This window comes from Podarcis cretensis, assembly GCF_951804945.1.
Source record: "Podarcis cretensis genome assembly, chromosome: 12".
In the NCBI taxonomy this organism is placed as follows: Eukaryota; Metazoa; Chordata; class Lepidosauria; order Squamata; family Lacertidae; genus Podarcis; species Podarcis cretensis.
This window is the reverse complement of record NC_137181.1, coordinates 45407759-45428817: the sequence shown is the minus strand read 5'-3', so window position 1 is coordinate 45428817 and position 21059 is coordinate 45407759. Positions and strand designations below refer to the sequence as shown.

The 21059-nt window shown below is 48.5% G+C and overlaps 1 long non-coding RNA gene across 1 annotated transcript in view; it reads left to right on the top strand.

Moving 5' to 3' along the window:
• The first annotated feature begins 18580 nt into the window (after positions 1 to 18580).
• Positions 18581 to 21059, top strand: part of LOC307199553 — a 44434-nt gene continuing 41955 nt past the window's right edge. Inside the window, exons 1-2 of the long non-coding RNA XR_013832046.1 lie at positions 18581 to 18595; positions 18986 to 20816. This is a non-coding gene — a long non-coding RNA (uncharacterized lncRNA). The remainder of the gene's footprint in view (positions 18596 to 18985; positions 20817 to 21059) is intronic.

Here is a 21059-nt window from a genome sequence, read left to right as displayed (position 1 = left end):
CCTGGACGGTTAAGTCCAGTGAAAGGCAACTATGGGGTTGTGGAGCTCATCTCGCTTTCAGGCTGAGGTAGCCGGCGTTTGTCCACAAACAGCTTTCTGGGTCATGTGGCCAGCGTAACTAAACCGCTTCTGGCACAATGGAACACTGTGACTGAAGCCAGAGCACGCACGGAAACACCATTTACCTTCCCGCCACAGCAGTACTTATTTATCTACTTGCACTGGCGTGCTTTCAAACTGCTAGGTTGTCAGGAGCTGGGACAGAGCAACGGGAGCTCACTCCGTTGCGGGGATTCGAATCGCCGACCTTCCAATCGCCAAGTCCAAGAGGCTCTTGTTTAGACCACAGTGGCACCCACACCCCTGCATTGTGAAGACAATGTGTGCAAGGCAGTATTTCCAGTGAGCCAGTGCTTTACAACCTACTCAGCAAAATGCTTATCCCATGCTAAGGTCCAGAATGCTAGCAGGCTATGGAATCTGCTGAGTTTCACCTATGACCCCACTATGTACCTCCACTTTATATGTGTGTGTGTGTGTGTATACACACAAACACTCACAGAGTATACATTAATTGTATGCTCCTGTTGATGTGAAAGCATTAAATACAGCCCTTAAACAAAGCAAGTAATTTAATATGACACACTGATTTCTAGCAGAGCCTTAAAACAGACTTCAGTAGTACAATGCAGAGACTTATCTTTGCTAATGTGAGCCTGATCTGGGCTTTGATAACTCTCTAACAACAAGCAAGCTGATGTGGTCTTTTGATAAAAAAACCAGCCTCAGCTGGCGGGAACAAAGGTTATGCAAAGAAGCATCTACTAAGGCTCAAAAAACCCCAAGAAACCTCCAAACCTCTGACGCGGGTTCTGTTTTGAAATAATGAGGTAGAAATAAATTGTGGAATAGAAGCATGACAACAGTTTTTGACAAAACCAAAACAGTGATATGGAAATCCCTTTCTTGGTATGGGGGAGAACAGCCGAAAAAGCATGCCAAAAAGATGGCTCCAAACCTCCAAATGTCTTTATTTACCAGGTACAGTTGTACCTTGGCTCTCAAGCAGAATGCGTTCCGGGAGCCCGTTTGACTTCCGGAACTGTTCAAATACCAAGACATGGCTTCTGATTGGCTGCAGGAAGCCACGCCGGATGTTCAGCTTCCAAAAATCGTTTGGAAACTGGAACACTCACTTTTGGTTTTCAATCATTCGGGAGCCGAAACATACGAGTACCAAGGCTTTCAGCAACCAGGGTATGACTGTATAGTCTTACTTATCCCATCCTCGTCCCTGATCCCTGTTTACGGGAGTCACATCCATGTCATGTGCTTCTGTCACATGGCTTCCCCCCAATAGAATCCTGGGAACAGTAATTTGTATCTGCTAGTTACCATGAAGTTAATAGCTTTAAACAACAGTTGTTTTCTAATATGTGGGATTTAGGTAGGGTGAGGTAGTGCTTTCAGCCTCACTGAGTAAGAAATCTGGTTAATTAATTGATACACTTGCAGTCGGGGCCTTATTAAACTTATGCCTGCATTGTCAGTAATAAATAGCCACGTTTTTAGCTGTGAAACCTGAATGTTTCAAACATTGGTGAAAGTCCATCTCAAAGACGACGACTGCGAAAGTCTGTCCGGATGCTGAAAACAAGATACTTACAGTGCAATGCAATGCATGCTTACTTGGAAGTAAGGCCCACTGTGTTCAGCGTACGTATGTTTAGGCAGCCTTTGTATATTACAGATCTAACTACTTTCTTTCTGCCCTGCAGCTGATGTGGACAGAGCAATTTATCTTGTCTTTTTCACAGTATATAGATATTGTTACGTGCCACCCATACTTCCAAGTGGTGTGAGGTTCCAGAGGTCCCAGGAACTTACCCAGAATTTCCTACAGAAATTAGGCACGGCAGACACAGCTGTGTCTTTGATATAAGGTTTTATTTTATGCATATATGCAACCTGCACCTAGGTAGAAGAAATGCAGAGCATTCACATCCTATGAGGGCCTGGCTGGATTCAGAGGACATCAATAAGGCATCCTCTTGTGTCTCTCTGTTCCAGCCTGTCATCTCCAGCTCATTTGGAGTTCTGCCCTCCTTCTCTTCTTCACTGCTAACCAACCTCAAGGACACCCTCCCCCCGCTGACATCATTCAAAGGTGAAACCCTAGTCAGCATAACTAAATGCAGGGGGTTCCATGTTTGGCAAAGTTTAATCAAGCCTTGATCAATTCCAACTTTTACTAAATCCAGGAATTATGGGGAGGATCTGGCACCCTGGAATTTAGGGAAACATGACACACCCACACACCACAAACCATCATGTATAGTGTTTGGGTATAGAGACGCGGGTGGCGCTGTGGGTTAAACCACAGAGCCTAGGTGTCAGAGCTGCCTCCAGGTCCCAGCTCACAGAGGACCAACGCTAGGCTGTAGTTATGTACAAAAGTCTTTATTGAGATTCAGTCTCCATTTTAAAGCCGCAGCGTGCAGCTCTACGTCCCGACCTTAGACCGGCGAAGTCCCGTCTGAGTCTCCTCCCCCTCCACACCAGTTTAAGACTCTCGCTTTGCTCCACCTCTTCCTAAGTTCCTTTCTCCTCTGGGCCCTCCTGCCCGCTAGGGTCTCATCCTTCCTGGACTCCTCTGACGCTGACCCTGACGATTCTTGCCCCTCCTTCCGGCGGGCTTTAGGACCTGGTTCCCTATCCGGGCTACCTTCTGTGCCGCTCGCCTGTACCTTTGAACTTGGCGTGCGCGCCCAGCCTGCAACTTTCCTCTTAACCGTTAACTCGCTCTCCGATGGAGGCGTGGTCAACCCTGACTCATCTTCTCTCGCTGGTGGTGCATATGTGGGCTCTGACACCTGGGACTCCTCCCCCCCACTACGCTCTGGTGGGGAAGCTGGTCCTGATTTCCAACTGCTGCTCTGGGAGTCCCCGCTGGCCCCTTGCTTCTGGGGTGTCCCCCTTGGGTCGCCCCTTGCCCTGCCCATCGGCGCCCCCTTCTGTGAATCTTCCGATTCGCTGGAGAGGCTCATGGAATCTATCGGGCTGCTGTCATATTCTCCTACGCTGCCCTCGGATTGCTCCCCCTCGCTTTCCATCTCCTCTCCTCCCTGTGCTCCCGCTGAGTCCCTGACATCCATCCCCCCTCGAAGCCCCCCATTCCCCCCTCCCCCTCTTCTGGCGTGGGTTCCGGGTGCTCCAATGCTATGGGGGTGCATGCCGGATACCGGTCTTCCCCCCTGGCATGCTGCCAGTCCGTGACGGGTACATCGACGTCGCTCTCCTCCGCTTCCATCTCGTTGCCGGCGTGCTCGAACCCAAGATCCTCCCCCAACCCGTCCATGCCCCCTTGTTCCCCCATTTCCTCTGGGTAGTCTGCGTGCCAGGGCCCTCTGAGCAGTCTCCTGCGCCACTCCTCCTCGGGTTGAGTGTCCCACCAATAAGAGCGTTCCGCACCCAAGTCTGAGACCGACCCCTCCGGCGAGGTAGTCTCTGGAACCGTCTCCTCAGCCGAGGAGAACCCCTGAAACGTACTGGCTGAGAGTGTGGGGGTGAAAAGATATTCGTCAAAATAATCCTCCGGCATGGGCCTGTGTGGGAAGAGTGCGTGGAACTCGTCTTTGAGGTAGTGCTCCTCCACCGCACAGTACGGCACCCAGCTGTTGGCGCTGGCCGGGGCACCTTCCCTTGCGATGAGATATTCGACCCCCTCTTCCCCCCATCTTGAGTCCAAAATCTCCGTCACCTCGTTGAGTGGCCCCGCCCTCGGCGACCCCCCTGTCATGGGTGCATCTCTAAGCGGACTGGGAGCTGTCCCTGGCTCCTGAAACCTGTGAGGTGCCTTGTAGGGCGTTAGCACCGATCTATGAAAGACCGGGTGCATTCTGGAACCCTCCGGTAGTGTCAAACGGAAAGCCACTGGGTTGATCTGTGCCTCGACTAGGTAAGGGCCCAACTGCTTGTGTCCTAGCTTCTTCTTAGCTAAGGATCTGGCCGGCACTGCCTCGGCCGCTAACCAGACCCAGTCCCCTACCCGTATGTCCTCCCCCACTCTTCTGTGTTTGTCTGCTTGCATCTTGTATACGTGTTTTGCTAGGTCTAACTGTCTACGGAGCTGTTCATGGACCTCCTGTAACTCCTCTGCCAATGCCTCTGCTCCCTGTGGCTCCCCCTCCCCCTCTTTCTCTAAGCCCGGGAAGGTCCTGGGATGTCGCCCGTGGTTGGCAAAAAACGGTGTCACCCCCGTGGACACGTGTTGTGTGTTGTTGTAGGCAAACTCGGCCAGGGGCAGATAGTCCACCCAGGTCGAGGGCTGCTGGTTGGCGTAACATCTCAGGTACTGCTGCATGACGGCGTTGACCCTCTCCGCTTGTCCGTTGGTCTGCGGGTGTCTTGCCGACGCTAGGTTGACCTTGACGTTCAGGATCCCCATCAGCTTCCGCCAGAAACTCGAGATGAACTGGCGCCCCCTGTCGGACAGGATAGACCGTGGCAGGCCGTGTACCTTGAACACGTGGTCTATGAACAGCTTGGCTGTCTGTTCCGCTGTGGCCACCTTCGCGCAAGGAATGAAGTGCGCCATCTTGGTGAACATGTCGACTACCACGAGTACTGCTGTTTTGCCCCTCGAGCTGGGCAGGTCAGTGACAAAGTCCAAGGCTACCCTCTCCCACGGTTCGGACGGGGTCTGTAGCGGTTCTAACAGTCCCGCCGGCGGTCTGTGTACTGGCTTGGCCCTTTGGCAGGTGTCGCACCTCGTGACGTAATCCGCGACTTCTCCCCGCATCTTGGGCCACCAAAAGTCTCTGGCTACTAATTCCACCGTCTTTTCCTTGCCGAAATGTCCGGCGCTGGGTGCGTCGTGTAGCTGTTGCAGTACTGTCGCGCGGAGTTCATCTCCCGGTACGTAGATGGCCCCCTTGCGGAGGAGCATTCCGTCGCGTATCTGGAACTCGTCGTCCTTTGCCGTGCCGCTGCGCACCTCCTCCATCTTGGAGCGCGCGAAGGAATCTGTTCGCAGCTCGCGCCGTATCGCTTCCAGGTCTACTGTGGCAGAAGCGCATGCCCACGCCTTGGGTGCGAAAATGTGTTTGGCCGCTACCGGTGCTGCTTCCTCCAGATACTGCGGCTTCCTGGATAGCGCATCAGCCATGATGTTGTTGTCTCCGGGGATATATTCTATCCTGAAGTCGAAATCCGCAAAGAACTCCGCCCAGCGGATGTGTCTCTGGTTCAGGAACCGCGCTGTGCGCCAGTACTCCAGGTTCTTATGGTCCGTGCGAACTTGCACCGTGTGTTTGGCTCCGATGAGGAAGTGCCGCCACGCCTTGAATGCTGCATGAATGGCCAGCAACTCTCTGTCCCAGATGGTGTAGTTCTGCTCCGACTTGCTGAGTTTCCTGGAGTAGAAAGCACACGGCCTCCAATCCCCTTGCGGGTCTCGCTGCAACAGGACTGCCCCCACGGCTCTGTCGGAGGCATCCGTCTCCACCCTCATGGGCTTGCTGGGGTTCACATGCAGCAGTTGTTCCTCGGAAGTGAAAAGACGCTTGAGTTTCTGAAAGGACTGCTCCGCCTGCTCCGTCCAGATTAACTTCTTCTTCTTGGAGCTGAGGGTGTCCGTGATGGCCGCCGTCTGCATAGCGAAACCCTTGATGAACTTGCGATAAAAGTTAGCAAAGCCGACAAACCTCTGGACCTCCTTCCGATTGCGCGGGCTCTTCCAGTCCAGTACTGATCGTACCTTGGCGCTGTCCATGGCGATTCCCTTGTCGGACAGCTTGTAGCCCAGGAAATCCACCTCCGTCATGTCGAACTGGCACTTCTCCAGTTTGGCGTAAAGCCTGTGCTCCCGTAGTCTTTGCAGGACTTCCTTGACATCTCTCTCGTGAGCCTCCTGCGATTCCGAGAAGATCAGAATGTCGTCCAGGAAGCAGACGCACTTCTTGTAGAGGAGCCCCGCTAACACGTGATGCATGAAGGCTTGGAAGCAGTGGGAGCCATTTTGTAAACCGAAGGGCATAACCCTATACTCATAGGTGCCCAAGGGCGTGAACATGGCCGTCTTCCACTCGTCGCCCTCCCGCATGCGTATAAGATTGTACGCCCCTCGTAGATCCAGCTTGGTGAAGATGCGTCCCTTCCTCACCGTCGCGAGCAAGTCGTCGATCTTGGGCATCGGGAAAGCCGTGGGCTTGGTTTTCGAATTTAAAATTCTGAAATCAACTACTAGCCTCTTCTGGGGCGTGTCTTTTTTCTTCACAAAGAACACAGGACTGCCCCCCACTGCTTTGGATTCTCGGATGAATCCCCGCTTCAAATTGTGATCTATGAACTCCCTGAGCTCTTGCAGTTCGTCTTCAGACATGGAGTACAGTTTTCCGGTCGGCAGCGTTGCCCCCGGCAGGAGGTCAATCTTGCAGTCGTAAGGTCTGTGGGGAGGCAGCTTGTCCGCTTCCTTCTCGCAGAAGACCTCCAAAAACGCCTTGTACTTGTCGGGTACCGCTTGCAGCATGCCCAGTTGTAGCTGTGGGTCATCCTCTTGCCCCTCGTCCTCCTGGTTAGTCATGATGCAATGTTCTGCGCAGTAGGAGGAGCAGAAGGTCAATTTACGCTGGTACCATGCCAATGCCGGGCTGTGCCTGTCCAACCAGCTCATGCCCAACACTATGGGCGTGTCTGACAGGTGGGTGACGTTGAAGCTGATGACTTCGCGGTGATTTCCAATTCGCATCACCATTGGCGGCGTTTGCTGTACCACCTGTCCCCCCAGCAATTCTCTTCCATCGACTGTCACTACTTTCAGGGGCATCGTGGCAGGCAGGAGCGCTATGCTATGTTGCTTGATGAAATCCACTCCTATAAAGTCTGCATTGCTACCAGAGTCAATGGTAATAGGCACTTCCATGGTGAGCCCATTGGGAAGCTGGAGTGTTGCGGTGAGCTGCACCACTGGTTTGGGCGGGAGGGGGTCTGTGGGCTGTAAGATTCCTGGGGACTGCTTCACTGATTCGTCTGGCTGGGCCCCAGCGGCTCTGCTTCCAGCCAGACTTCATCGTTTCCCTGCTGCGGTTCCCTCTGCTGAGCTGCTTCTGTTACTTTTGCTGAGGCTGCATTGTGCTTGCGGAGCCTCTGGGGGCACTCTTTTGCCATATGCTGAGCACTTTCGCAGATGTAACACTTCCTGTTCCCTCTAGGAGGCTTCACCTTGGCTGCTCCTGGTGTGAGGGCTCTGGTCGCTGACTGAGCCTTGGCACCACCTATCTCCATCGGCTCCTCTCCCCCTCCCAGTGGAGGCGTGGATTGAGCGCGCGCTGAGTCTCTGGGAAAGAAAGGAGGTGCCCTTGCTGGCGTGCGTCCCCAACGCCCTTCATCCTTGCTCCAGGGACGTTCTTCTAGCCGCACACCAATCGTCAACGCCTTCTGGACCACTTCTTGAGTGCTCCGTGGCCTCTCCCCCCTTGCGATTTCGTCTTTCACAGCCCCGTTGAGCCCCTCCCAGAACAGGTCCCTGACGGATGCTGAGTCTTTTTCCCATCCCAGCGCGTTGACCAATGCAAAAAAGCGGGAATGATATTGCCTTACAGTGGCTCTGCCTTGTTTCAAACCGTGAATCTCTTTTCTAGCGACATCCACATCTATCTCCGATAAAAAACAATCGTCCATCGCCTTAATGAAGGCTTTTGCGTTTTGGAGGGCTGGATCATTATCTCTCCACAGATTGCGCAACCACGCTTTAGCTTCTCCATGGAGATGCGTTAGTATGAAGCCTACTTTCTCCTGCTCATCTCTAAAGTCCTTCTCCAGCAACTTTAGCGCAAAAACTACGTCTGCTCTGAAGTTAGGATATTGCTGCAGACTCCCATCGAAATGCGACACCAGGCTCCCCCCTCTCTTCCCGAGCCCGATCCCTTCTGATTTGGCTCCCGGTGGCCCCTGTTTAGTCAACATTTCCAACCTGTTTTGCAGATCCTTGCAGACAGCATCTGATTCCTCTTCTCTCCTCCTTGCCGCTCGTATTTCTGCGTTAAGTTGTACCACGGCATCTTGCAAAGCTGCCAGTCGTTCTTCTGTAGTCATCTTGTGCTGCTTTTGTGAGCTCGCGAAGCACCAATCTTCGCCCCTCGCTGCGTCCTCTCACATTGCGAGGTTCTTTGAAATGAGAGACGGGACTTACTGTCAGAGCTGCCTCCAGGTCCCAGCTCACAGAGGACCAACGCTAGGCTGTAGTTATGTACAAAAGTCTTTATTGAGATTCAGTCTCCATTTTAAAGCCGCAGCGTGCAGCTCTACGTCCCGACCTTAGACCGGCGAAGTCCCGTCTGAGTCTCCTCCCCCTCCACACCAGTTTAAGACTCTCGCTTTGCTCCACCTCTTCCTAAGTTCCTTTCTCCTCTGGGCCCTCCTGCCCGCTAGGGTCTCATCCTTCCTGGACTCCTCTGACGCTGACCCTGACGATTCTTGCCCCTCCTTCCGGCGGGCTTTAGGACCTGGTTCCCTATCCGGGCTACCTTCTGTGCCGCTCGCCTGTACCTTTGAACTTGGCGCGCGCGCCCAGCCTGCAACTTTCCTCTTAACCGTTAACTCGCTCTCCGATGGAGGCGTGGTCAACCCTGACTCATCTTCTCTCGCTGGTGGTGCATATGTGGGCTCTGACACCTGAAACTCCTCCCCCCCACTGCGCTCTGGTGGGGAAGCTGGTCCTGATTTCCAACTGCTGCTCTGGGAGTCCCCGCTGGCCCCTTGCTTCTGGGGTGTCCCCCTTGGGTCGCCCCTTGCCCTGCCCATCGGCGCCCCCTTCTGTGAATCTTCCGATTCGCTGGAGAGGCTCATGGAATCTATCGGGCTGCTGTCATATTCTCCTACGCTGCCCTCGGATTGCTCCCCCTCGCTTTCCATCTCCTCTCCTCCCTGCGCTCCCGCTGAGTCCCTGACACTAGGACTTGCTGATCAGAAGGTCAGCGGTTTGAATCCCCGCAACGGGGTGAGCTCCCGTTGCTTGGTCCCTGCTCCTGCCCACCTAGCAGTTTGAAAGCATGAAGTGCAAGTAGATAAATAGGTACCGCTCCGGCGGGAAGGTAAACGGCATTTCCGCGTGCTGCTCTGGTTCACCAGAAGCGGTTTAGTCATGCTGGCCACATGACCCGGAAGCTGTACCCTGGCTCCCTCGGCCAGTAAAGCGAGATGAGCGCCGCAACCCCAGAGTCGTCTGCGACAGGACCTAATGGTTAGGGGTCCCTTTACCTTTACAGTGGTACGTTGGGTTACAGACTCTTCATGTTACAGACGCTTCAGGTTACAGACTCAGCTAACCCAGAAATAGTACCTCAGGTTAAGAACTTTGCTTCAGGATGAGAATAGAAATTGCGTGGCGGTGGTGCAGCGGCAGCAGGAGGCTCCATTAGCTAAAGTGGCACCTCAGGTTAAAACAGTTTCAGGTTAAGAACGGCCCTCCAGAACAAATTAAGTTCTTAACCTGAGGTACCACTGTATAGTGTTTGGGTATAGAAATATCCAATTCCTTTATTTCCTGACACAGACTCTCTCTCTCACACACACTATAACTATATATATAAATAGGTCATTTTTAATGTTTACCATACAGTGGTTGGTTGGGTGCTTGTCAAGCAGCTGTGTGCTTGTGGGGGTGGAGAATCTATTTTCAGCTGCTGAAAATTGCACATTTGTTTGTAGGTAAATACTCCAAGATCAGAGGGGCTTCAACCCACTGATCTCATCATATCGCACCAAGTGCTATTTCCAGTTATCTTCAGAATTGTGCAGCCTACTCAAGACAAATCCCAATGGCAAACACAGAAACATTGTGGGGGAGGGCACTGTGCTACTCTGTTGCTGCTAAAACAAAGAGCCTTGGGGCACGGCAGCTCATTTTAGACTAGCACACCTTGCAAAAATTCTGCATTATCAGTTTCTCCTTTCTATGCCGTTCTACAGCTGCCTTACTTCCTGTTTGTAGGCAATTTCAGCTAATGCCTCAGAATCAGGCTTCCTCAACCTTGGCCCTCCAGATGTTTTTTGGCCTACAACTCCCATGATCCCTAGCTAGCAGGACCAGTGGTCAGGGATGATGGGAATTGTAGTCTCGAAGCATCTGGAGGGCCGAGGTTGAGGAAGCCTGTTCTAAATGGCTTCCTCAACCTCTACAGGGCAACTCCAATACATCTGGAACTTCCTTAGATAGACAACTTGTCTAAACCAGAGCTTTAAAATAACCTTTACCTCGAGTCTTTGCTGTAAACCCCATAGTTTTAGTGCCCATATAGCTTGTTATTGACACAGGTCATTCCATTGTTTTATCTCGTGGTTTTATTCCTATTGTTATCAAGCCCCTTTGCATTTACTTGGAATTCAGTGGGGTTGCTGTCATCAATAGCATCAAATATCTACTGGCATGTCAGCTGTTCTAGTTACCCAACAAATTGCAGGTAGCACAGAGGGGGATTCCTCAAATTTACACTTGCCTATAAGAACACTAGGGACGCAGGTGGCGCTGTGGGTTAAACCACAGAGCCTAGGGCTTGCCGATCAGAAGGTTGGCGGTTCGAATCCCTGCAACGTGGTGAGCTCCCGTTGCTCAATCCCTGCTCCTGCCAACCTAGCAGTTTGAAAGCACGTCAAAGTGCAAGTAGATAAATAGGTACCGCTCCAGCAGGAAGGTAAACAGCGTTTCCGTGCGCTGCTCTGGTTCGCCAGAAGCAGCTTAGTCATGTTGGCCACATGACCTGGAAGCTGTACGCTGGCTCCCTCAGCCAATAAAGCGAGATGAGCGCCGCAACCCCAGAGTCGGCCACAAGTGGACCTAATGGTCAGAGGTCCCTTTACCTTTACCTTATAAGAATACTGCAAACACTCACATTATGAAGATACACTGCAGTATATTCCTGCTCCTAATTCTCACTATTGCTGCCTTTTAGAACAGGAACGGAAGACCTGTGTCAGAAAGACGCTTCTCCCAGAGATGCTTCATCTTAGCGATTATCCTAATAACCTAATCAAGACCAGGTTAGAGAGAAAAATAATGGGTTTCTTAGGTGTGTGTAATAATTAAAATAAATGGATGTGCAATGGTTGTTCACAGTTTGAAAACAGCTGTGTTCATTAGCACTGGGTTCTTTATGTCACTTGGAATGATTCAAAAAGGGGCGCCTTTAAATTAATCTTTCCAAATCTCTTTTCTTTAAGCTCTTTATAGAAATGCTGATTTGTTCCTATGGAGTTCTCTTTTAACTGTTTCTATGGAGAGCCCCTTGATCAGCAAGAGAGCCTAATTTAACGCTTTGTGGGCGAGGGAGAAAGAAGGGATATTTGGAGGGGAGAGAGTTATTTCCCCTGCAGGAATCTTAAGGGCGTTGGGGAATTTTCTTAATCTATACTGTGCCCAGGGACGCGGGTGATCCTGTGGGTTAAACCACAGAGCCTAGGACTTGCTGATCAGAAGGTTGGCGGTTTGAATCCCTGCCATGGGGTGAGCTCCCGTTGCTCAGTCCCTGCTCCTGCCAACCTAGCAGTTCGAAAGCACGTCAAAGTGCAAGTAGATAAATAGGTACCGCTCCAGCGGGAAGGTAAACGGCGTTTCCGTGCGCTGCTCTGGTTCGCCAAAAGCGGCTTATTCATGCTGGCCACATGACCCAGAGGCTGTATGCTGGCTCCCTCGGCCAGTAAAGCGAGATGAGCGCTGCAACCCCAGAGTCGTCCACGACTGGACCTAATGGTCAGGGGTCCCTTTACCTTTACCTATACTGTGCCCACCAGTCTGGGAGCAACCCAGTGGTGCTTACTTCTCTCTTTTTTTGGGGGGGGGACTTAATATTTTTCATATATAATGGCAACATATTAAAAATGCAATATATAACAGTCCTATTTGGTTTGATTGGTCTGGTATGCACCCTTACCTTTGTGTTATTGTTCTTACTTACATATTATAAAGGGATAATTTTAAGAGCAATGCATTATTCCATCTCAGCCTTTCCAGTCTCTCCATGAAACTTCTAGTTGGGGCTTACTTCTGATTAGATGTGCACAAGATTGCACCGTTAATACACTATTTTACACCCCAGTTCCTAATTTACTAGGTACTTCTTACCTCCACCCTGTGGAAGGTGGGAATTTGCCTGAAGCAAATACTAATCCACTTGTAATATTATCAGCGAGAAGAATAGCTCCAACTGTGTAATGTAAACTTTGACCAAACCAACATTGTATAAAAGCTCTTAGCAACAGGACTAATATGAAGAGCTAAGTGCTATGCAGGAACTCAAGTAAATCACCATGTCAAGTGCACATGTGACTTCTGATGGCATGTTTGAGGCCTGAGCTATAGCAACAGGAGAGCTACAATTTGAGGAATGATTCATTAGCGTTTACACCAGTTTTCCCACAAGTCCGTGCCTCTAGGTCAATACAAGAAAGATGTAACATCTGGTGTGCAAACAAAGAGGCGGCAGGTTGAATGCCCTTTTAGTCTGATGATGACTAGCCACTTATTATCCAAATGGTCAGAAGCAAAAACAAATAATCTGCCTATTTCTAGTAAATCTCTGTTAAGCCTCGACTAGGAACGCAGGTGGCGCTGTGGGTTAAAGCCTCAGCGCCTAGGACTTGCCGATCGAAAGGTCGGCGGTTCGAATCCCTGCGGCGGGGTGCGCTCCCGCTGCTCGGTCCCAGCGCCTGCCAATCTAGCAGTTCGAAAGCACCCCCGGGTGCAAGTAGATAAATAGGGACCACTTACTGGTGGGAAGGTAAACGGCGTTTCCGTGTGCTGCGCTGGCTCGCCAGATGCAGCTTTGTCACGCTGGCCACGTGACCCGGAAGTGTCTCCGGACAGCGCTGGCCCCTGGCCTCTTAAGTGAGATGGGCGCACAACCCCAGAGTCTGTCAAGACTGGCCCGTACGGGCAGGGGTACCTTTACCTTTACCTTTTAGGAAGTCTCTATTATGTCTTGCCTATTTACATTGCAGATGCCTTGGCTGTATTGTTTTAGATGCCTGTTGAAAACTTTTGTTTGTTTTAAAACTTTTATTGATTTTATCTTTACATCAGGCCAGTGGCTCTATCTAGTCCACTGTCCTGTTCTCACAGTGGCCAACCAGATGGGAAGCCCAAAAGCATTTTTAATCATGTTTCTAATGATAGTTTTATGTATACATACCCTCCAACATTTCTCCGATGGAAATAGGAGCGTCCCAAGGAAAAGTGGAACATTCCAGGATCAAATCAGAAACCAGGACGACTTCTGTAAATCTGGGACTGTCCCTGAAAAATAGGGGCGCTTGGAGGGTCTGAGAAAGTAGACTTCAGAACACAATCATGTGTTTTAAACAGTGGAATAGCATTAATTTGATTTTTCAGCAACTTTATACGTTGAGTCAGGCTGAAAGGCAGTATATTAAATAGAGAGAGAAATTCAAGTGAATGAGGTGTGGTCATGTTTTAGCCTGAATCAGGCTACAACAAAAATGAAGATAAAATGCTATATATATATATATATATATATATATATATATATATATATATATATTGTCCAGTAGCACCTTTGTTGTTGTTCAGTCGTTTAGTCGTGTCCGACTCTTCATGACCCCATGGACCAGAGCACGCCAGGCACTCCCGTCTTCCACTGCCTCCCGCAGTTTGGTCAAACTCATGTTCGTAGCTTCGAGAACACTGTCCAACCATCTCGTCCTCTGTTGTCCCCTTCTCCTTGTGCCCTCCATCTTTCCCAATATCTAAAGTAGCACCTTAGAGACTAACCAAGTTTGTTCTTGGTATAAGCTTTCGTGTGCATGCACACTTCTTCAGATAAAATTGTTCAGGTGGTACTCAGCCACTTTAATTAGATATTATTGAACAAGGTTTTTCTCTCTGCCAAAAACACGGTGGCAGCCCTGAACTGTATGTGTTTGCTTGAATAATTTGTCTATCCTAAAATAGCCCTGGGCTACCTGCAATCTCCTTTGGGGGAATATTTGCTAGAACTGGCAGCCCCTTCTGTCTGCAATGAGAATATAGGAAACTGAATCAACAAGATGGAATGGCTTATTATACACTTTCTGCTCTAGCTTGATTACTTTCTGAGTAAAACGGGGGACAGAAACTCTCAAAGAGATCTCTCCTTGGAACCAAGTATATGGTAACTCTTGAGTTTCATGCAGGAATGACTTTAGTTACCTTTTCTCTTCCTCCTGCCCCTGCCCCATGAACATCAAAGAACAAAATGAATAAGAGCCAGTTATAGCATGAAAGAGAACTTGTGTTTTCCCCTGTACTTGAAAAACTGCTGGCTTTCAGTGTTTGCATTGCATTGTTTATATTCCAAGGTTCTCGACCTACCGTATTTTTCCGTGTATAAGACGGCCCCTACTTTTGGGGACCCCCAAATTTAGAAAATGGGCATATGCACTATCCATGTATAAGCTGCTCCCAGATTTTTAACCTTATTTTAAAGTAAAAAAAACCCTTGTCTTGTACACGGAAAAGTACGGTACAGTCATACCTCGGGTTACAGCCATTTCTGGTTGCATTTTTTCAGGCTGTGGACCGATGAAACTCAGAAGTACCAGAATGGGTTACTTCTGGGTTTTGGCGGTCGCACATGCACAAAAGCACTAAATTCCGCTTTGCACATGCGCAGGAGCGCCAAATTGCAACCCGTGCATGCGCAGGCATGGGTTGTGAATGCTGCGGGTTGCGAATGTGCACCCTGCATGGATCACGTTCGCAACCCAAGTGTCCACTGTGCTTGTAGCTTGTTCCTAACACTTTAATAAACTATATGGAGGTGTGTTCTCTCTCTCTCTCTCTCTCTCTCTCTCTCTCTCTCACACACACACACACCCTGCCCAAACTCACCTGTTCATGTATGTGATGTGGGAGTGGGAATGCACTTACTACTGGCCCTTCCCCCAAGCACCAACATACACATCGGCCGTTCACACAACAGCCTGCATGCCTGGCATCTGTGTGAAAGGGCTATGCAAGTGTACAGATGCACACAATCCTTGACATGAGTGGGAATCCTGGGAGAGTTCAGGATCAGTCACCATGCAGACCTGTCCCCTTCACACAGGCATCAAACATGCTGGCTGCAGGTGCAATTCTGTTCATCCCATGCACACGTAAGGAGGTTGTGTGGATCACTCTAATGTAAATACCTTGTATGCCAAGATAAGGGGAGATACTACTGAAGGATAAATTGATCAAGGTTGTATTCAAAGAGCCTGTTTTCCACCATGCGGTATCAATCTCTCTCTCCAGGGCAGCAGAAGGTGGCAGTTTATGGTTTTGTTTTTTAAGAAGTCCTGGCAGCATTCCCCAACACTGCCTTTTTCATAACCTTTCAGCTATTGCTCTATTAGCATGAAATTATTGAGTAACTTTGTTTTGGAAAAGGAACCCTTGGCAAACTTCTGGTTTTATACATGCTTGTTGGATAATTTCTGCCTTCCTTTCTGTGTTGATTGAATACCTTGGATTTTAAGGAAATGCTTACAAAAGAGCAGCCTCAAAATTGTGAGTACAGCATACACATACACACAAATACAGAGCTTTGAGCTGAATTAAAAACTTAACAACTGTGCTTTGTAGCACCTACAGGAAATCAATGCTCACAGCTCCTTTTAGAATAAATATGTTGTCTTGGGCTAACTAAAGAGTTTAATAGAAATTATAATTAACAAGGAACAAATGGAAACTGGGATTTAGTTCTTTGAACATGAAAAGCTGTTCAACCATCATTATATATAATACATATAACAATGCTACAATGTATGCAATTAATTCCCTAATTGCATATATGTAACATGCCTTGTTAAAAAAAAAAACAGGAGTTGTGGGCAGGACTTTTCCAGCTGTTTCTCACCTATATAGAGTGGGCGCCCTTTGGACTTTTACTGAAAAGCTAAAACTACACTATATTAGCTACATATGTGTGTGTGTGTGTGTGTGTGTGTGTGTGTGTAACACTGGGGACGTGGGTGGCACTGTGGTGTAAACCAGTGAGTCTTGGGCTTGCCGGTCGGAAGTTCAGCAGTTCGAATCCCCGCAACAAGATGACCTCCTGTTGCTCTGTCCCATCTCTTGCCAACCTAGCAGTTCGGAAGCACACCAGTGCAAGTAGATAAATAGGTATCACTGTGGCAGGAAGGTAAATGGTGTTTCCGTGCCCTGCTCTGGTTTCACCAGAAGCGGCTTAGTCATGCTGGCCACATGACCCAGAAAAACTGTCTGTGGACAAACGTTGGCTCCCTTGGCCACTAAAGCAACATGAGTACCACAACCCCAGAGTCGTTTGTCAGGGGTCGTTTACCTTTACCTTTTTTAGTTTCTGAAAGCCTGTTATTTGGATTCTAGGGCAAGTGTATGGGCGGAACACCAACCCTAGCCCATTTTTTTTTATTTAAAAAAGATTACTGAATGACACTATGAGGAAGCAGGGCATGGCCTGTCCATCTGTGCCAATTAACAGGACAACACTGCATGCGCTCAGCACTTCCATTGCAACGAGCTGCATGCAGTCATGCCACTGTGCACCAGGTAGACCAGGGGTCTTGTCACACGTGCCCTTTCAGTCAAGACCAGGGGTCAGCAACCTTTTTCAGCTGTGGGCTGGTCCACCGTCCCTCAGACCATGTGGTGGGCCAGACTATATTTTGAAAAAAAAAAATTGAATGAATTCCTATGCCCCACAAATAACCCAGAGATGCATTTTAAATAAAAGCACACATTCTACTCATGTAAAAACACCAGGCAGGCTCCACAAATAACCCAGAGATGCATTTTAAATAAAAGCACACATTCTACTCATGTAAAAACACCAGGCAGGCCCCACAAAAAACCCAGAAATGCATTTTAAATAAAAGCACACATTCTACTCATGTAAAAACACCAGGCAGGCCCCACAAAAAACCCAGAAATGCATTTTAAATAGAAGGACACATTCTAGTTACGTAAAAACATGCTGATTCCTAGACCATCCGCGGGCTGGATTGAGAAGGCGATTGGGCCGCATCTGGCCCCCGGGCCTTAGGTTGCCTACCTCTGTCCTAAAGCACTAGCAAAATCTCAAAAAATAAAAAGAAAAAAAAGTTTTGAGTTATTTTTTAGGAACTTTGCCAAAATCAAGACTTTCGACACGGGTCCAGATTTAACCGGACATTCCAGCTATTTCCTCCCAGACTCTGGTTCTGACTGCCGTATTCTGGCTATGTCCGGACACATGGCAACCCTACTGTGGTCCCTTCCAGCTACTATTCTATAATTCTAAAAGAACCCCAGCAACTATTGCAGAGAAAATGCTAGGGTCGCCACCCTAGCAATTTGCACAGCAGTGCCCTCTAGTGGAACTTCACATTATTGCAATGAAATGTGTTGATTATAATCTGTGCAATGGTTGAATAAACAGGAATAGGAAGGAATTGGATGGTATGCCACAGGTGAAAGTCTTACGTTTCATAAAGATAATCGTAAGTGTCCCTTTCCATTGTTATGATTTTTTGCTACCAACGTGGGATCTCTACCACTTGCACAGGGCCCCATTCATCTTGGCAGATGTTCACACATGTGAAACAAACAGAATGGTTTATGTGCAGGAGCTTCATACGCACGCTGAAGCACACATGGAGCTCTGCATTAGGGCAGCAGTGGCTGCTCGCTGAAAGCCTTTGCACCCCAAATACGCATAGTCAATACTAAATCCTGCTTTGTTAATTGTGGAGGAAGCCACATTTAAAACAAACAAACAAAAATTAAAAAAATAGAAGTCAGACAGCAAAGCCATCCCACAGTAAAATAAGTAAATAAATAAAAATTCTTAATGGCTTAATTGCTGTTCATTTGTGACTTAACGAAAATATCTACCCACATAACACTACATGGTTGAAGGTAAAGAGCTCTGTCCACCAGCTATTTTTTTTTCCTTAAAAAAAACCCTGAATGTTTATCCCTTTGCTGTAGTGTATCATTTTTTAAAAAGCTAGCTTGCAGTTCAATCCTAAACAAGTTCACGTAGGAGCGAACACTTTCTCGTAAGCGTACTTAGCATTGCAACCTTAGAGGCACATTCCAATATACTTAGTTTCAGGCGTAGTGTTCCTTCAAACTGCAGGCTTCGGTGACTTTTAACATCATGCCAATTTTGTCTTCCCCCATCCCTGCTGTTTTGCTTAATATGCTGCATAAAGGAGACTTTTGAAGAACTCAAATGATTGCTGCTTATTTTGTGAGATTTCGGCTGACCTTAATAAAGGCATGCTGTACTTTGGATTTTGTGCTTCCCCTTCAATTGACCGAGGCAGCTACCTATTATTTTGTGCATTAGTTGTGTAACTTTTAGAATTATAGAATTGTGGAGTTGGAAGGGCCCCCCAAGGGTCATCTAGACCAACCCCCAGCAATGCAGGAATCCTGCTCACAGCTGTCCCTCAGTGGGCTCGAACCACCAACCTTTTGGTTAACAGCCAGATGCACTGCCCCATTGTACCACCTGTGGGCAATCCGAACTATGTCTACCTGGAAGTTAAGTCCCATTGAATTCAATGGGGTTTACTCCAGAGTTAGAGGCGTAAGGTAAAGGTAAAGGTAAAGGTACCCCTGCCCAAATGGGCCAGTCGTGTCCAACTCTGGGGTTGCGCTCCCATCTCGCTTAAGAGGCTGGGGGCCAGCGCTGTCCGGAGACACTTCCGGGTCATGTGGCCAGCGTGACGAAGCTGCTCTGGCGAGCCAGCACCAGCGCAGCACACAGAAACGCCGTTTACCTTCCTGCTATAAAGCGGTACCTATTTATCTACTTGCACTTAAGGGTGCTTTCGAACTGCTAGGTGGGCAGGAGCTGGGACCGAAAGACGGGAGCTCACCCCGCCGCGGGGATTCGAACAGCCGACCATACGATCGGCAAGTCCTAGGCACTGAGGTTTTACCCACAGTGCCACCCACGTCCCTAAGGACGTAAGGCGTAAGGACTGCAGCCTAATTTAGGAAATCCACGGGAAAGAAACGAGTCCTTTCCAACCTTTTGTCCTCCTTCCGTATTGTTAAAGTGCAGCAGAAAACAGCAATGAAAGAAAAAAGTCTTTGTAACATAGGAGTATTTAGCTGGGCAAATAAATGTCTACAGGAATAAACACAACACAAAGCATAGATTATTACGTTTTACTGAAAAAACAATAACAACAACAATAATAATGAGTGGAGCTTGGAGAAATCATTCAATGTTACTTCCATTGCATTTCAAAACCAACTGGCTTAACAGAAACAAAACAAATATTCATTTCATTAAACAGAGTTAATAGCTTTTAAAGCGATTCAACAGTACATGTAATTTGCTACATTCGGTTTACATAGCCCTTTATGTACTACACAAAACATAAATGGACATACACATTGTATGTTTAAAAAATAATAAAGGCAGGTCCATTATTAAGCTAGATAATTAAAAATTAAAAAGAAATGTCATAATTTCCCATAAGACCCTATAGGGTTTACGCCATCAAGGGGAGTGTGTACTTTCTGCCCAATATAGCCCACCAACAGCTGGATTAGCCATTCTTTCAAACATGCTCTTCTGAGATTCTAAACAAATCTCACAGTTACACATTAAATTTGAGCCACTCAAGTCCTGAGTGTGGAATAGTGGAATCAAGAAAATGAAGGCAAAATGCAGCCCATAAAATTAGCAGCTGCACACTTGTGGTGTAGAGAGTTAACAAAACATGTTTACAGATTATTATTTTTAAATTGCTATAGCAAAGGCTGTTTCACATGTGCTTTTATTACATGTGGGGGGGGGGGAAAGGTGTGCAGTTCACTTACGTGACTATGGGGAAGGGGCTATAGCTCAGCAGTAGAGAATTTGGTTTGCTTGCAGAAGGTCAGAGGTTCAATCCCTAGAATCTAAAGGGTAGGGCTGGGAAAGACTCCCCCTTACCAGAAATCCTGGACAGTGCCTGCCAGTTAGTTGACCCACAGGTCAATCATGGCTCACCATGATTGAAGGAAGGAGAGATAAAGGTCTGGCCCACTGAGCAATAAAAGTTCCTTACCCCCTGGTGTAGGCAATTCTGATCTAGATGGATCCAGTGGTGTAGCATGGGTTGCCGGTATTTAGGGCCGCGTGGCAGGGCTGGGTGGGAGGGAAACGGACGGAATATGCATCTGCGTTCAGTTGCCTAACGGCATCTGTGTCACCCAGGAGACTGCAGCCGCAGAGATAAGAAAAGAAGGGTCGTTCCATTGTCTGGAGAGGTCACTTCCTGGTTCACACGGAGAAGCCGTTTTCAACGGAGCCCAGTAATGGAAGCATACAGCTGTATTGAGGCAGCACCGAGTGGTGAAATTTTGCGCCCCTAACAATTTTGCACCCCTGTGGCCTCGCCCACACACTACGCCACTGGATGGATCAATGGCCTAGCACAGTGTAAAGAAGCTCCCTATGTAGCAAATACATGCAAATGCAATTAGCACACACAAAGAACATCATGCTCTGCGTTTTTAGTTTCCACCCTTTTCCCTGCGTGGCAGGAGGGGCGTGTGAAAGTATCTCCATTCTCAGGTTTTAAGCACTATCTCAGCTGTGTAAATAAACGTATGTGAGGCATTCATTCCCAGGCATCCATTTCGTCATAACACATATAACCTCAAAAGGCTGCACAATAAAACTACTTGGGGCACTTCCATAGCAGGACTATTCTGGGTCTTCTGAATCATATAGGAGTTGAACTTCCAACAAGAAAGACCTTAATAACCATACCCAATCCCTTTGAGGGCTAGGAGGGTATGTAAAAAGGTAAAGGTAAAGGGACCCCTGACCATTAGGTCCAGTCGTGAACGACTCTGGGGTGGTGGCGCTCATCTCGCTTTATTGGCCGAGGGAGCCAGTGTACAGCTTCCGGGTCATGTGGCCAGCATGACTAAGCTGCTTCTGGCGAACCAGAGCAGCGCACGGAAACGCCGTTTACCTTCCCGCCGGAGCGGTACCTATTTATCTACTTGCACTTTGACGTGCTTTTGAACTGCTAGGTGGGCAGGAGCAGAG